Source organism: Gorilla gorilla, chromosome 8, assembly GCF_029281585.2.
Source record: "Gorilla gorilla gorilla isolate KB3781 chromosome 8, NHGRI_mGorGor1-v2.1_pri, whole genome shotgun sequence".
NCBI classification, from domain to species: Eukaryota; Metazoa; Chordata; class Mammalia; order Primates; family Hominidae; genus Gorilla; species Gorilla gorilla.
In genome coordinates, this window is record NC_073232.2 from 40,458,578 (window position 1) to 40,474,702 (window position 16,125).

The 16,125-nt window shown below is 48.4% G+C and overlaps 1 long non-coding RNA gene across 2 annotated transcripts in view; it reads right to left on the minus strand.

The window, feature by feature from the left end:
- Positions 1-15,807, minus strand: part of LOC101149896 (uncharacterized) — an 80,939-nt gene extending 65,132 nt beyond the window's left edge. The window contains exon 1 of one of the 2 annotated variants that reach the window (XR_008669128.2): positions 15,209-15,807. This is a non-coding gene — a long non-coding RNA (uncharacterized lncRNA). The remainder of the gene's footprint in view (positions 1-15,208) is intronic. The other variant, XR_008669127.2, reaches the window with a different exon arrangement.
- Positions 15,808-16,125: the final 318 nt, after the last annotated feature.

Consider the following 16,125-nt stretch of genomic DNA (forward strand, 5'->3'; position numbering starts at 1 on the left):
ACCTCTCATGCCAGGGAGTCAGTCTGAATAGTCTGCATGGATCTAGCTATTTCCAGGCCAGGGCCAAACCACTTGAGCTTCTGAGCCTGTCAGTAATGGTACTTCCCTATCCGTGTGGTTTGTGCCCATCCCCAAGCAAGACAGGAACAGGTACTGGGTACTGCAAGTGTCTGGCAGTCCTCACAGCCTCTGAATGAAGCTGTTTGTCTTGTCCCCACTGCCCTCCAGCAGAAAGCCAGAGCTGCAGCTGACCCCTCCTCTACCTTGGACATGACCACAGGTCCCAATCTTCAGACACATTTTAATCTCAGAAGTCCTCCAGGGCCAAAAATTAACCTCTGGATGTTCATCCTTATCCTAGTCCTGGTGTGATGACAAGATTCCTGGACCAATGGGAGAGACCAGAGCAGTAGCAGTTACAGTGAAAAATGATTGGAGGGTTTCAGCTGACTACAAGTTTAAGATGAGCTAGCCTTGTGTGATAAGGTATTTTGGGGATTTTTTTGAGACAGGGTCTCACTGTGTTGCCCAGGCTGGAATGTGGTGGTGCAGTCATAGCTCACTGCAGCCTCAAACCCCTGGGCTCAAGCAATCCTCCCCCTCAGCCTCCCAAGTAGCTGGGACTACAGGCATAAATCACCATGCCTGGCTAATTTTTCTGTTTTTAGTAGAGATGGGGTTTCACCATGTTGGCCAGGCTAGTCTTGAACTCCTGGCCTCAAGAGATGCTCCTGCCTCAGCCTCCCAAACTGCTGGAACTACAGGCTTGAGCCACCACACCCAGCCATGATGTGGCTTCTTTAAAAAAATAAAATTATAAAGATGAGCTAGGTTAGACTAGAGCATCATGTCCAAATGATGTTTTAGGAATTCTGAGAAACTGTAACACAGGCAAAGGTGATGAGCAGTCAGGAAATTCAGTCTTTGAGGAAAACAAGAAAGACTTCAGGATGGCAAAGTGACATCTCCATCAACACTGAGAGGCCTGACACATGCTTGTTCTCCATGAAATGGCTGTGAAACCCCCAGGCACAGGCTGGCACATGGTTAGCACTAAAGAGCTGACGTTTCCTTCTAGCTTATCTGGTCCTCATTCATCAGAGGCAAAATCAGAGACAATGAAAGGGCCTTACAGGGAAGCAGTTTTTATCACAATCTAAGAACTTTTTGACAATCTCAACCATGCAACAATTGAAATGGTCCCTTTGTAAGGTAATGGTCTCCCCATCACTACAGATATTCAAGCAGAGGCTGGATGATTAGCTCCCACAAATGCTATAGAAGGAATCTCTAAATTGAATGGATGTTGGGCTTTCAGGGCTCTTTTTCAGTTCAAGACTTTGGCAGCCTCAGTTTCTCACTCTGTGAAGTGCATTTGAGACAACTCCTCTCATCTTCCTAAGTTTATGTATGTGGTAGATGGATTTTCCAAAGATGTAGTTGGTCGTGTTTTCAAAAATAGCTGCAGCAGTATCTCTCCACATGCTCTCCTTACAACATAACCTTGCCTCTCTCCATGAAGAGAAGGAGGCTAATTCCCATCCTGTTCCATCTGAGCCTACTTGTGACTGCTTCCACCAATAAAATGTGGCAGAAGTGACACTAAGTGATTTCCAAGATCATAGAGAGACCAAGCAGCTTCTGGTAGCTCTCCAGCAATGCTGGTTCCTAGAATCCAGCTGCCATGGTGTGAGGAAGCCCAACTAGCTTGTACAGAGAGTTCACATGGAGAGGCCAACAGAGGTATCTGACCCACAGCCCAGCCAAGGTCCCAGCTGACAGCCAACATCATTCACCAAAAGAGAAAGAAGACTTATTCATAACAGCATTATTCTTGATAGCTAAAATATGGAAGTAACCCACTTGTCCATCGATAGATGAATGGATAAACAAAATGGGGTATATGCACACAATGGCATATTATTCAGCCTTTGAAAGGAAGGGAATTCTGCAACATGATACATCATGTTGAGAATACTATGCTAAATGAAATAAGCCGTCACAAAACCACAAATTCTGCACGGTTCCACTTCCAGGTGGTACCTAAAAGAGTCAAATTCATAGAGACAAAAAGTAGAATGGTGGTTGTCAGGGGCAGAAGAAAGAGAGAATGGGGAATTATTGTTTAGTGGGTATAGAGTTTCTGTTTTACAAGGTGAAGAGGTCTCAAGAAGGATGGTGGTGATGGCTGCATAGCACTATAAATGTGTTTAATAACACTGAACTGTACATTTAAAAATGGTTACAGGCCGGGTGCGGTGGCTCACACCTGTATTTCCAGCACTTCGGGAGGCCAAGGCGGGCAGATCACCTGAGGTTGGGAGTTCGAGCATAGCCCAGTCAACATGGTGAAACCCCGTCTCTACTAAAAATCCAAAAGTTAGCTGCAGTCCCAGCTACTTGGGAGGCTGAGACAGAATTACTTGAACTCGGGAGGCGGAGGTTGCAGTGAGCTGAGATCACACCACTGCACTCCAGCCTGGGTGACAGAGCAAGACTCCGTCTAAAAAAAATAATAATAATAATTGTTACCATGGTAAATGTTATGTGTACTTTACCACAATAAAAACAATTGAAAACGTGAATGAAGATGTTTCCAAAAGATTCCAGCCCCCAGTCTTCGAGTTGGCCCTGATGAAGTCTCAGAGACAAACCATTTTCAGTGTGCCCTATCCAAATTTCTGACCACAGAAACTGACATAATAAAATGATTTTGAGTGATTTATTATGCAGCAGAAGTAACCGAACAATAGGGGCAAGATGGTCAGGACATGCCCAGAGGCCTGTGGGCAGGAGGCAAGTCTAGGGCTGGGACTGGTCCATGACTCAGTTATCACCCTCTATTATGCCCTGGCCCTTCCTCTCCCCCAGCATGGCCCTCTGTCCCACCAGATTTTATTACGATTCAAAACCAAGCCTTGCCCCTAACATAAGCAGTCTTTGCTCCCACTCCTTCTCACCTTGGAAATCTGCTCTGGGCCCCCAAGTAGCAAGAAGTATTACAAGTGCAGGAGTTGTACTCATGGGAAGATTCACCCTCCAGGGCCGCCCTCTTTCCATAGACCTGAGGCAGTCTGTCTACGCCTCCAGCCTTCCCCATGGTAACTCACAAGAGAGCTGGGCCAGTTCAGAGAGGTCCATGGAAGTGGACCACTGCTGACAAAGCCAGATCAGCCCCCCTCAACCAAGCGTCTGGTCCCTACTGTACCTGGTGCAGGCAGATCACAGAAAAAAACATGGATGCCTAGATGGAGGGGAAATTACACAGGCAGCAAAGTTTAGGGAAAAATACTTTTTGTTCTATGACTCCCATTGAGACCCCCACCCATGAATTCAAAGTGTCAGTGAATTTCCCTCTTTATCCTGAGCCCAGTTTCCCATTGGCAAGTGTCCTGCATCATCACAGGTTCTGAGTCGCCCCCTTACCCTGAGTTGTTCCACAGCCCACCTGCTGGGATTTGTGGAGCAAGCTGGGGCTCTGCAGGCCAAGTGGGTCCAGGTGGTGGCAAATCTGAGTGTCCACTGTATCTGTGACTGGTGAGTGGCAGGGAGCCCCAACACAAAAGGCAAGGTTCAGCTCCTAGCTGACCCCACTGGAGCCTTTGGGAAGCAGTCTGATTTGTTACTAGATGACTTGTTGCTGCTACTGTTTGGGAATTGATGGCTCAAGAGTTCTCCATGGTGATGGAGGACAGCGTGGTAAAGGCCTTGAACATGTAGCCCAACTGCACAGACTTCACCTGCTGCCCAGGTCCCGACATCATCTCGCAGCTCTGAGGCCCCAGGCCCAGGCACACTTCCTCTACTCTTGTCTTATCTGTCTAGACCTAGGCAGTGCACCTCAATCAAACCTTGGCTGGGGCCACCCCATCAGAACTTTGCCCAAATTTCTGCAATTAACACTTCCAGTTCATTAAATAAATAAAAAGATTATGATCTTGCTGCCAATGTAACTGTGGCTCTCTTGAGACAAATCCCGACAGGGCAGGATCATCTGTGTTTGAACTCAGTGCCCTGTGTGGCTTGGCTCACAGCTATGGCTAGTGCTGGAATGTCAGAGCCATCCATCTCCACTTGCAGGGCAGTGATGTTTTCCTCGCTCAGCCATGCATCTCCTTTCCTCTGGACAACACCATATCTAACCACACACAAGAGTGGGAAGGGGCCCCGGCAGACTGACCCCAGTACCCTATCCTGGACAGTGAATGGTCCAGGGTTAAGCACATGTCCCCAACTTGGACAACTGGAATCCTTCCTCAGGAATTTGCAACTAGACTCAGGGATAGATAGCCTTCATCCTCCAGGGGCATGGATATGAGGTCATAGCTTTGGCAGCCATGACCTGATGTGAGGAAAAGCTGGGCGGAGGGAATGAAATCAACACGGAGCAGCAGAATGAGGAGGGAGACCTGGACCCTGATCTTGTCGGAGGCCCTGGTCCACTCACTTCTGCCCTGCTCAAGGCTCACTCTGTTCAACCTACCCTCAGGAAGCCTTAAGTCACAGGTCCAGAAAGTATCACAAAGGCCAGACCCTGGTAAGTAGGTATGGGAGGGTAGGTAACAGGAATGGGAGACTGAGGAATGAAACGGAAAGAAAGCCCAGAAGGAGAGAGGGTGGGCTCCAGGGCAGGCTGGAAAGAAAGCCAGAAGGAGGGTCAGGAAAGGATGGGGAGCAGGCATGCATCCAGGCTGGTAGATGGATATGTCCCCTAGGACCAGGGGACAGCAGCAACTGGAAGATGGGAGAGAACATAGTGTGCTTGTGTTCAGATATTGTAGGGGAGAAGCCTGTAGTGGGGAGAGACATGATAGAAGAGCATTACAAGCTCCCTGAGCTGGGGCCAGGGAGCTGCAGCATGGGAGGTGGCAGACTGGTGGCAGCCACCCAACAGATGGTCACCACCATAAGCACAAGGAGAGGACCAGGACCCCCTTCTGCTAGGATCAGAAGCTGACCATGCAGAGGGCACTTCTGACCCCATGGGGACAGAGACAGACTGGCTCAAAGCAAGTAGAGGCTGCGGAATCCCACATACTTGTCTGGCATCCTTCCCAGCTGACCCACCTGCAGATTCCAGGGTCATGCCCCTTCAGCTGGAACCTCCACATCAGGGTACATGAGACACCAGGATCACACCTCACTCCCAGTGGTGGGAGCTTAAGGAACACAAAAAGGTTTGCAATAGCTGCTAGGAGTGTCATAAGTAAATTAGAAAGACACAGTTCACACACAACTATGAGGATGTGCGGCTTCAGCGGAGGAGGCCAGCTCCTTCTGGAGAGGCGACACAGCCCCTCTGTCTCAGCCCTGGCCCCCTGGAAGCCCTGGAAGCCAGGAGGTTGATGTGGGACACCTTTCCCCCAAAAGAAGAGACAATACAAGGAAGAAATGGCAGCAACACTGACCATATACTGGGGGCTTCTCATGCACCAAGTCTCTTCCCAGCATCTGATGTGCATCTCAGTCAGGCTTCACAGCACCCATATGAGCAGGTACAATCCATTATCCTCATCTCACAGAAGAGAAAACGAAGACACAGAAAAGCTAAGCAACTTGTCTAAGGTCACAGAGAAGAGAAGAGGCAGTTTTCTGGCTCCATTCTATCTTGCTCCAAGGGTGGAGAAGAAAGCAGGAGGAAGCCACGGGAACATGACCCATGCCAGAGGGGCTCATAGAGCAACATGGGCTCCACACACAGACCCACAGCCCTAGCCCAGTATTTAATCATGTAGTGGAACTGCCTTATATTTGAGTAAAAACATAATTAAATTCAAGTAAGTTTATTTCTTAGCTCCAGGCTCTTTTTTTTTTTTTTCCTGAGACAGAGTATCGCTCTGTCTCCCAGGCTGGAGTGCAGTGGCGCACAATCTCTGCTCACTGCAAACTCCGCCTCCTGGGTTCACACAATTCTTCTGTCTCAGCCTCCTGAGTAGCTGGGACTACAGGCGCGTGCCACCAGGACCAGCTAATTTTTGCATTTTTAGTAGAGACAGGGTTTCACCATGTTGGCCGGGCTGGTCTTGAACTCGTGACCTCAAGTGATCCACCTGCCTCGGCCTCCCAAAGTGCCGGAATTACAGGTGTGAGCCACTGAGCCCGGCCATCCAGGCTATTTCTGAAAATAGTTCTATACCTATTCCTATGGCTGAGCCCACCCGATACAAATGAGAAAAAACAACTCAAGACCCGCTCCCTCAGCCGCAAAGCCAGGTCTAGAACATGATTCTCTTGTCTCCTTCTCTGGTGCTCCCTGCTGTCTCCTCCATGGACACAGACTGCCAGGAGGTTGCCATCAGCTACAGCCTAATGTTTTCCCCTTCCAAAGGACCCCTTGGGTCCTCTCCAGCAGTGTGCTGGTCAATGCTTAATGACCAGCTCTTCAGGAAAATAAACAAACACAAAGACCGGACTTGTAGCATTTGCCATTTTCCATAGTGTAAATATTCCTATCATGTCAGTGTCCGGCTTTCAACATGATGTCCCTGAATGGAATCAGGAGGACTCACCCACGTCACCGTTTCTCCCACAGTTGAGGAAGGATTCCAGATTAGCAGGTGCTAACTGCAAGGGCTTGCAAGTCAACTTAACAGTCTCTCTCCAATTTAGTTTGAAGTCAATGAGTTCACAATCCATGGAGGCTCAGAGTGGGAGGGATGCTGAGAGCAGAAGAGAAAAATCTGTCTAGGAGGGCATCTACTGCCAAGCAGACCAAGGCACCAATGTCATTAACTAGAAATTCAGATGATTCAGAATGAATTCAGGAAAATCTGGTGTCAGGGTTTAGAGCATAGACTCTGGAGCCAGATGGTATGGGTTCAATTTCTCACTACCTGTGAGACTTTGGACATGTAACTTAACCTGTCTGTAAAACGGAGATGGTACCAGCACCAACTGTGTAGTGGTTGTGAGAATTCAATGAGAAATGTGAACACAAAGCTTGCAGCACAGTGCCTGGCACATAATAAGCACTAATAATAACAAACAATAAACACAGATGTTAGTTATGTTGATAAGTCAGGGTTGTTGGCTGTTATTATCATTTAAGTGGAGATGGAAAACAAACCATGATCAATAAGTAGTAATGGATCATTGGACTAGAAGCTCCATGAGGGCAAGAACCTTGTCCGTCTTGGTCAGTGTAGTATGCCTGATTTATCTGTTAGGTAGGCACTCAAATATTGGTTCCATGTTGAATATTAGGAGTATGGCATCTAACGGTGCTTAAATACTTGTATTTCTTTAGCTCTTGCTTTAATTGCATTCTCTCTTTAAAATAACCATCAGTAACCCCAGCTAATAGTAATTGTATTTTTAGAGTCCATTTGAGTGTAAATAAAGACTGACCCTCCCCTTAGTTAACCACACCCATGGAAATCGCTGGGCAGACTATAATCCAGACACTACATCCACCTGGTGGTGAGACCATCAACTTGAAGGTGAAGGGCCCAGATGAAACCGTTTCTGGTATTAGCCTTACACACTCCACACCTGGAAGTGACAGACATAGCTAATCCCAGCCCAAGCCCTGACCCACCACTACCATTCCCCGCATCAGGCCCAGGAATGATGATAGAAGGTTCTGGACCTGGGTAGGGGTTGAGAGAATTTTTTCTTCTACTTCTGCTTTGCTCCCTTCCTGTCCTCTCTTCCCCATCGCCCTCCAGTCCCCTTCCCCCAACCCAGTACCCTTCCCCACTCTCCAGAGCAACCCTCCCGGCCAACCCCCTCTCCCCGCCCGCTGCTCCCTCTGCTGGGCCTCTCCTCCCTACTGTCTGCTCTCGCAGGCTGGTTTGTTATGGCATGAAAGATGGCTCCGTGGAATAAAGATGTTTCCCCTCTGATGAGCACATTTGCAGAAGGTATGTCAGAGATCCTAGGGCTGGGGTTGGGCGGTCTTTCAAGAAAGTTGTTTTTCCCCCTTCTTTCCTTCCCTCCCCTCTCTGCTCCCTTACCCACCCCCTCCTTCTTTGCTTACTTATTGGAAGAGTAATAAATATTGGTCAGACAGGCCCTTCTCACAGTTACAAAGCCTACCTGTAAGCGAGCTCAATAATTAGCAGTCCTGAAGATGATATATGACTTTCATTACCCTTTGGGACTGGAGACTAAATGAGGACAGAGCTAATTGCCGTGCAAAGCAGTTTGGCATGAATGAGAAAAATGCAGGCCCTGTCTCCTGCCAAAAAAGAGCCCTATTGCTGCTCTGATCTCAAGGCTGGTTTCTGCCGCAGGAGTTCACTCGGTGTCCATAAATCACAGGCTGCTTACAGCTGAAGCTGCCCTGAGTCGTCAGTGAGCTGTACGCTGAATGACAGATCCCAGCCGACTGCATTAGAACTTTAACTCCCTCCTTTCTTCTCCTCCTCCTCATCCTCTTCCTCCTCCTTTTCATGCTGACCAGAAAATTAAACCCAGACTCCTCGGAGAGGGTGGCAGGAGGCTGGGGTAGGGGTGGGGGCGGTTGGCTTGGGTTGGGTTCCCGATGCCCACGTCCACCTGCTCCCTCCCTGCACTCTGTCTCCCCCTTCGAAACATACAGGGGACAACAGTTCTCTCCACCCTCAGGAAGAGGCAGGCCCCTCCTGGAATGCTCCAGGCTGAGCTTTTGTCCTTGGTTTGTCATCGAGACAAATGTGGCCTCCCTTCTGGCCTGCATGTCTCTCTCTTCCCCCACCACTCTTGCAGGAAATGCTTCTCTTCTCTTATAGGAGGAGGACTGACACCAGCCACACGTGTGTCTGCTGCTGACAAATGTGCGCACGCCTTGGAGGGCGGGGCCAGGCAGGACAGAGCCGCCCATGACAGGGGGACACCTCCTGGTAAGATTTTCTTCTCTATCCCTCACACCTGCCCCTTTCATCACTCCTCAAGGAGCCCTGCTTCTGAAAGTCCCGGGTGGGAAACGCACTAATGTGCAAAGCACCATCCTTGTCCTCTTCCATCCAATTCCCTGGTGAGTAAGGGAGCTTCCCTCCCTGTGCTTTTCTCCCTTCCTGGCTTTTCTAAGGGCAGTCACATAATTAATTCTTAGAACTGCCAAATTATATTTGACACTTAATTTAAAACTCAAGGTTCCATAATGCAAATCTTCTCCTGGTAAGAAGGGTGACATGCACATTGAACATGTAGGCAACCTGACAGGTTGGAGGGGCAGTTCTGTGTGACTCCCAGAGAGGGAAGGGAGCTGACTTTTATTGAACACCTACTATATATCCAGTGATTTCCATTGATTAGCTCACTTCCTTCCCACAACCCTGTGAGGCAAGTACTGTTACTGAATCCATTGTGCAGACAAGGACACCAAGACCCAACACGACTAATTTACCCAAGGTCATCTTGTTAGGGAAGAGCCCAAGCTAGGATTCATGGTCTTGAGATCTTGAGAGCCCCTTATGTCTTTGTGTGATTCAATTCCTCCTTCAAGGATGGAAGCAGGAATCCCCGAAAATGGAAGCTTCCTTCCCATGAGGGTGGGAGTCAGAGGCAGACTTCGGCTGCACATCACAGAATGCCTAGCTACAGCAGCTTACATGGTGCAGGTTACTTGTCCCACATAACAAGAAACCCAGAGGCAGGGCCATCCAGAGCTGGAGCAGCTCAATGATGACTTCAAGAACTGAGACTCTTTCTATCTTCCTGCTTCACCATCCTTGTATTCTAACTTCTTGCATTTTGGTTGCAAAGAGACCTCTGCAACACAAAGCATCGTATCTTCAGTCCAGGGAGGGAAGAGGGTATAAAAAAAAGGGATAAAAGGAATTCCCCCAGCCAAGGCTTTGTCTTTTTATTTGGGAAGAGGAACCCTCCCCAGCAGACTTCCCCTTGCCTGTGATTGGCCAGATCCCATCTCTCTCACCTTCTCCCCACCTATACCAGTCGTTGGCCAAGGGAATGAGTTGTCATGACTTGTTTAGACCAATCATGACTCATCTCCTGGGACTGGCAGAGGGCCCTTGATCTTTGCCTCCCTAAGATCAAAGAATCTCCAGCTGCTAATTACGCAAGTCACATTGTTAACAGGGAAGGAGCAGGGATGGCTGTTGGATATGCAATGGACAGTGTCTGCCACACCCAGCTCTTATCCTTAGCCACCTCTTGGTCTGACGGAAGAGACCTGAGTCCCAACTGGAGAATGACTCTGATATTCTGGGTATGTGCACAGACAGCTTTGAGGAGTTTTGGAAATTTGGTTCCCTTCTAAGCAACCACTATTTCTGGGGTCTGCCTACCTCAACACCCCTAAGGGGGAAGGGGAGAATTTGTGCTTTGTCCTCTGGACCCGGGTCTATGGATCTATGTGTGAGTGGACAGGGGTGACCCCATGATCACTCCCCCATGTGTAAGCTCCAGAGCAAGCTGTGGCCTCTGCTTGGGACAGACAATGTCCTGAGTGGTTAACTCTGGAAACCAGTGTGCCTGGGTATCAAAATGAGAGCCTGGACATCTTATCCATACATCTCACACTCCTGCTTTGTAAAATCATTGGGAAGGGGGTTGTTCCCTTCCCACCTCCATCTGCAGCTGGGGCATGACAGAGCATCCCCCAGTCGTGGTACTCATGGGGAAGTTCTTATCACTGTCTCCTTCCTATTCAGCTGGGGGCAGATTCACTTGCTAGGAGGAGCATCTGTCAGGAAGCAGGCAGGAACCAGGCAGCACACTCGACAGTAACGTGCTCATCACCTGTCCCACAGGATTACAAAGGCCATTTCTGGGCTCCTGGCTGCCTCGCTCATTTACCCCAAGACTTCTGATACTCTCCAAATCTTCAGGTGTCTCCTCCATGCAGATGGGAAGGCTGGTAGGAGGTTTCTGAGTCCTATAGCCCCATCTCAGGCCCCTCCGGGTGCAAACTAGGTCACATCTCTCTTTCCTTGAGGCCCCAGTGGCTTCCCATATTCCTGAGACTAAAACTCAAACTCTTTACCCTGACCTACAAGTAGAGTGACCGTCATCCCAACAATATTAGGAGAGCGACCTTTCAGTTTCAATGCATTCTAGTCTGGATGATAAATTACATGGTCACCTTATCACACAGCAGGCTTTGTGTGTCCCCAGCCTCCTCTCCTCCAGCTGGCTCTGCTTACCTGCCTTGCTCCAGCCAGGCAGAGAAGTTCCCTGAAGCAGCCACGCTCTCGCCCACCACATCACCCTCATACACACGTTACCTCCACCTGGAACATTCTACCCCTGTTTCTTCCCCTGCCTAATTTCTACTCAGCTCTCAGGCCTGATTTAGATGTTCCTTTTTTCAGAGGAGTCCTTTATGGCCCATCAACCTTAAGTTGGGTCCTCCCTCTCTCCTGTCATACAAATGCTTATTTCTCATAGTGCCAGGATCATCAGTTGTATCTGTTTCCCCCACTAGATTGTAAGCACCATGAAGGCAGAGGTCATTGTATCTCCAGAACCTAGCATGGGGCTGTTGCCCCATAACCATATGTTTTATGAATGAATAAATGGATGAATGAAAACACAGTGTTTCCCATAAATGCACACACACACACACACACACACACACACACGCATACACACCCCTCCAAGATACCAAACCCACCACAATCATCTCCAGGGAGATGTAATTCTGGCACAATCTGAGCTTCCCAGCAGCAAAACACGCCACTCTGAGTTGCTTACCCCATGAAAGGTTCAAACAAGGGCCATCTGTCAGGAAAGGAGACACATGGACTGAGGAATATTGCCTTGCAGGCTTCTGAACCATGACTGATTCTCATCCTGCCTCACACAGGACAGCAGCCAGATTACCTCCAACTCCAGACCACCACATTCAACACCACAGCGAACATCTCTGTATGTGTCCCATTACGGACTCATGTGAAAATTCCCCTGGAATAGAGATGTCCCAGGTAGCTGAATTGATGGGCCATTGGGGATGTATATTCTTAATTGAATTAATCCCCCTTTTTTATTTCTTTCTTTTTTTTTTCTTTTGGCTTGTACAAGTTCTAGAATTCTTGGACTGATTATCCATCTTGACAAAGGAGGCCTTGAATCAAATTTAATCTGGTAAAAAAATAAATATACCTTTCTTCTTTTCTGCAATAGACTAAATGTATAGTCCCCACAAAATTCATTTTAACCCCCAAGATGATGATGTTAGAAAGTGGGGACTTTGTGAGGTGAATAGGTCCTAATGGTAGAACCCTCATGCATAGGTTTAGTGCACTTATCAAAGAGACATCGGAGAGATCCCTTGTGCCTTCTGCCATGTGAGTTATAGCGAGAAGACAGCCATCTACTAGGAATCAGAACGTCATCAGACACCAAATCTGCCACCACCTTGATCTTAGATTTCCCAGACTCCAGAACTGTTAGAAATAAATTTCTGTTGTTTATAAGCCACCCAGTCTATGGTATTTTGTTATAGCAGCCCGAAAAGACTAAGACATATGCCAAGCACCATAGGAAATGTGCTACCTGTTATAGACACATCTTCTATGTGCCATTATCCACCCTTTAAATAAAGGCCTTAGAATGAGCTGGGCAATGGAGGTGGGAAATGTCAACCTTTGCCTACTGCTTGGCATAGGGAAGGGGAGCAAGAGAGAAAAAGGAGAGAGCGCTGGTAAAGGCTGGATCTTCTGGGTGTATAATAGCTCTCCTGTAGACCCATGGAAAAACTCATTGTGTAGAACACTAGATTATGCTCCTCCAAGACCTGGGCTGGGCTTATAGCAGCAACCAGACCCTTCCCAGTCCAAGAGAGACCCACACTTCAGCCAGAAGCCACAGGTGGGTCTCCAGAGCCTATGGGATCACTGTGGAAGGGAAGCGGGAGGCAGAAGCCCAGATCAGCACCAGCAGAGTCAAAACAGAAAAGCCCTTCTGGTTAGGAAGACCCTATACTGTCTTCCTAACTAGAACTACAAAAGGCAATTACTTGGCTCATCTGCACCCTGTACACAGCCAGCCCAGGCCTGATGGACTCGAGTGTGGACATCAAGAAATGTAGCAGGATGATCATGTGGGTGGCATGGAGTTTCCCCTGAGCAGGAAAAAGGACAGACTGTGTCCCAGCCACAGACAGCTTCCCAAACTCCAGCAGAATGCTTTCAGACATGCAGATAGATGTGCACACAGACATGCAGATAGATTTCCAGATAGATACGCAGGTACATGTGCAGGAAGATGTGCAATTGGGGAGGACAACTATGGGCACAGAGATGTACACCCTGTCATATAAAGTGACTCTTCTTCCAGCCACCTCAGTCTCCTCCAGCATAGCTAGCCTCTCAGTTTATCAGTACTACTGCCGAAAGCAAAAGAGCATCGAGGGCCTTCCATTTATATCAAGGCAGAGTAACAGACTGATTCCCCTTTCCCTCCCAGCCGAAACAACTAAAACACCATACAAAATATAGGAAATCATTTTCTTATCATCTTTTCTTTTTTTTTTTTTTTTTTGAGACTGGGTCTCACTGTGTCACCTGGGTCACCCAGGCTGGAGTGCAGTGGCACAATCACAGCTCACTGCAACCTCCACCTCCAAGGCTCAAGTAATCCTCCCACCTCAGCCTCCTGAGTAACTGGGATTACAGGAGTGTACCACCATGCTCAGCTAGTATTTTTGTATTTTTGTACAGATAGGGTTTCCTGAATATTCCTTTATCTACTAAGGAAATTGAATTTGTAGTTATAAACTTCCCCACAAAGAAAAGCACACACAGACACACACACACATACACACAGAAAACTACAGGCCCAGATGACTTCTCTGGTGAATTCCACCAAACGTTGAAGGAAAAAATGACACCAATTCTACGCACTCTTCCAGAAAATTGAGGAGGAGGTAATACTTCTAATCTCATTCTATGAGGCCAGCATCATTCTGATACCAAAACAAGAAAAGTATTGACCAATATATTAATACTTCATGAACCTTGATGCAAAAATTCTTAACAAAATTTTGGATAATGTAATTATTGTGTACAATCATTGTACATATTGTAATTTTAGCAAATTACAATACATAAAAATGATAATACATTATGACCAGGTAGGGTTTTATTCCAGGGATTCAAGGTTGATTTAACATTCAAAAATCAATTAATGTAATACACCATATTAATAAAAGGAAGGACAAAAGCCAGCTGATTACCTCAATAGATGCAGAAAAAAAATGACAAAATTCAACACCCAGTCATGATGGAATTCTCTACAGACTGGAAATAAAAAGAACTTCCTCCACCTGATGAAGGGCCCTGTAAAGCTCACAGTTAGCATCACACTTTGTGGTGAAAGACTGAATGCTCTTCCCTTAAGATATGGAATCAGGGCAGGGCACAGTGGTGGCTCACACTCACACCTGTAATCCTAGCACTTTGGGAGGGCGGGGCAGGCGGATTACCTGAGGTCAGGAGTTCCAGACCAGCCTGGCCAACATGGTGAAAACCCGTCTCTACTAAAAATACAAAAATTAGCTGGGGGTGGTGGCAGGTGCCTGTAATCCCAGCTACTCAGGAGGCTGAGACCAGAGAATCGCTTGAACCCAGGAGGTGGAGGCTGCAGTGAGCTGAGATCATGCCATTGCACTCCAGCCTGGGCAACAGAGTGAGATACCGTCTCAAAAAAAAAATTAAAATAGGCCGGGCGCAGAGGCTCATGCCTGTAATCCCAGCACTTTGGGAGGCCAAGGTGGGCAGACCATGAGGTCAGGAGTTCGAGACCCACCTGGCCAACATGGTGAAACCCCATCTCTACTAAAAATACAAAAATTAGCTGGGCGTGGTGGTGTGTGCCTGTAATACCAGCTACTGGGTAGGCTGAGGCAGGAGAATGGCTTGAACCCAGGAGGCAGAGGTTGCAGTGAGCCGAAATCGTGCCACTGCACTCCAGCCTGGGTGACAGAGTAAGACTCCATCTCAAAAAAAAAGAAAAAAATAAAATAAAAATAAAATTTAAAAAAAAAACTGTTAATGCAACAAAAAGGTAAGTAATAGATTGGGAAAATGTTTGCATATCACATATCTGATACAGGTCTTGTAGCCAGAGTATATAAAGAACTCTCAATATTCAATAATAAGAAAACAAACAACCCAATATGAAAATAATCAGCAAAAGATTGGAACAGACACTTTATGAAAAAATATTTACAAACGGCAAATGGTTATTAGGGAAATGCAAATTAAAATCTCAATGATACCACTACATACCTATTAAAATAATTAAAATGTAAAAGACTGACCATACCACGTGTTGGCGAGGATGTGGAGGAACTGGGCCTCGTACACTGATGCTAGGAATGTAAAACGATACCATCGCCTCTAATTGGGACTCTTGAGCCCGGGCGATTTCTGGTGCTGGCGCGACTCCAAGAAGGCACCCGCATGGGCCTCAGAACCCAGCACAGTTGCTCCCAGCCCCGCAGCGCGCACCGCAGGGAGGGCAGAGCTGGCGCATTCCCGCCACCACTCTTCCACCTGCTCGGTGGAGAAGCGCAGATGAGAGAGTCCAGGTCGAAATCTAGCCGGCCGTGGGCCTCCAACCAGGAAAAGGACTATACTGAGCAGTGGGGGCAGGGCAGGCCGCAGGCAGCCTCCGTAGGAGCCCGGCCAACACCTGGGAGACCCGGGGCCACCAAAGGGCAACAAAATCAGGGGCGCTGCTGACACCCGGAAACCCACCACAACTCCAGGAAGGAAACCAAGGGGCCGACCCAAAAAACCGGGAAGGAGGGAGAGGAGGGCATCGGAGTGCTCAGAGGAGGAGCAGCTTCCTCCTGGGCCTGGACTGCTCTGCTCGCTCACGCTGCCCCCTCCCTTCCCCCAGGCCCACCTCCCCACCGCTTCACCCTGCCCTCTCACCACCACCCCCTGCGCCGCGCAGCAGCCGCTGCAGGGCCCCTGCCGGTCGACTGGGGAGTAGTTCTCTGGCCTCAGCTCCCAGCCACCCCGCCAACCCATGCACACACTTGCGCCACACCTTGCGTCCCACTTAGCCACACCCTGCCCCTACTGCGTCCCCACGCGCATGTCGGTAGGGACATTGCTCTCTGGGCTTTTGGTTTGGGGACCCCCCGCTCTGCTTCTCCACTGTTCCCTTTGGTTTCCCAGAGAGGTGCCTGGGAGGGTTCCCCTGGCCTTAAAAGGAGCCCAAGCCCCT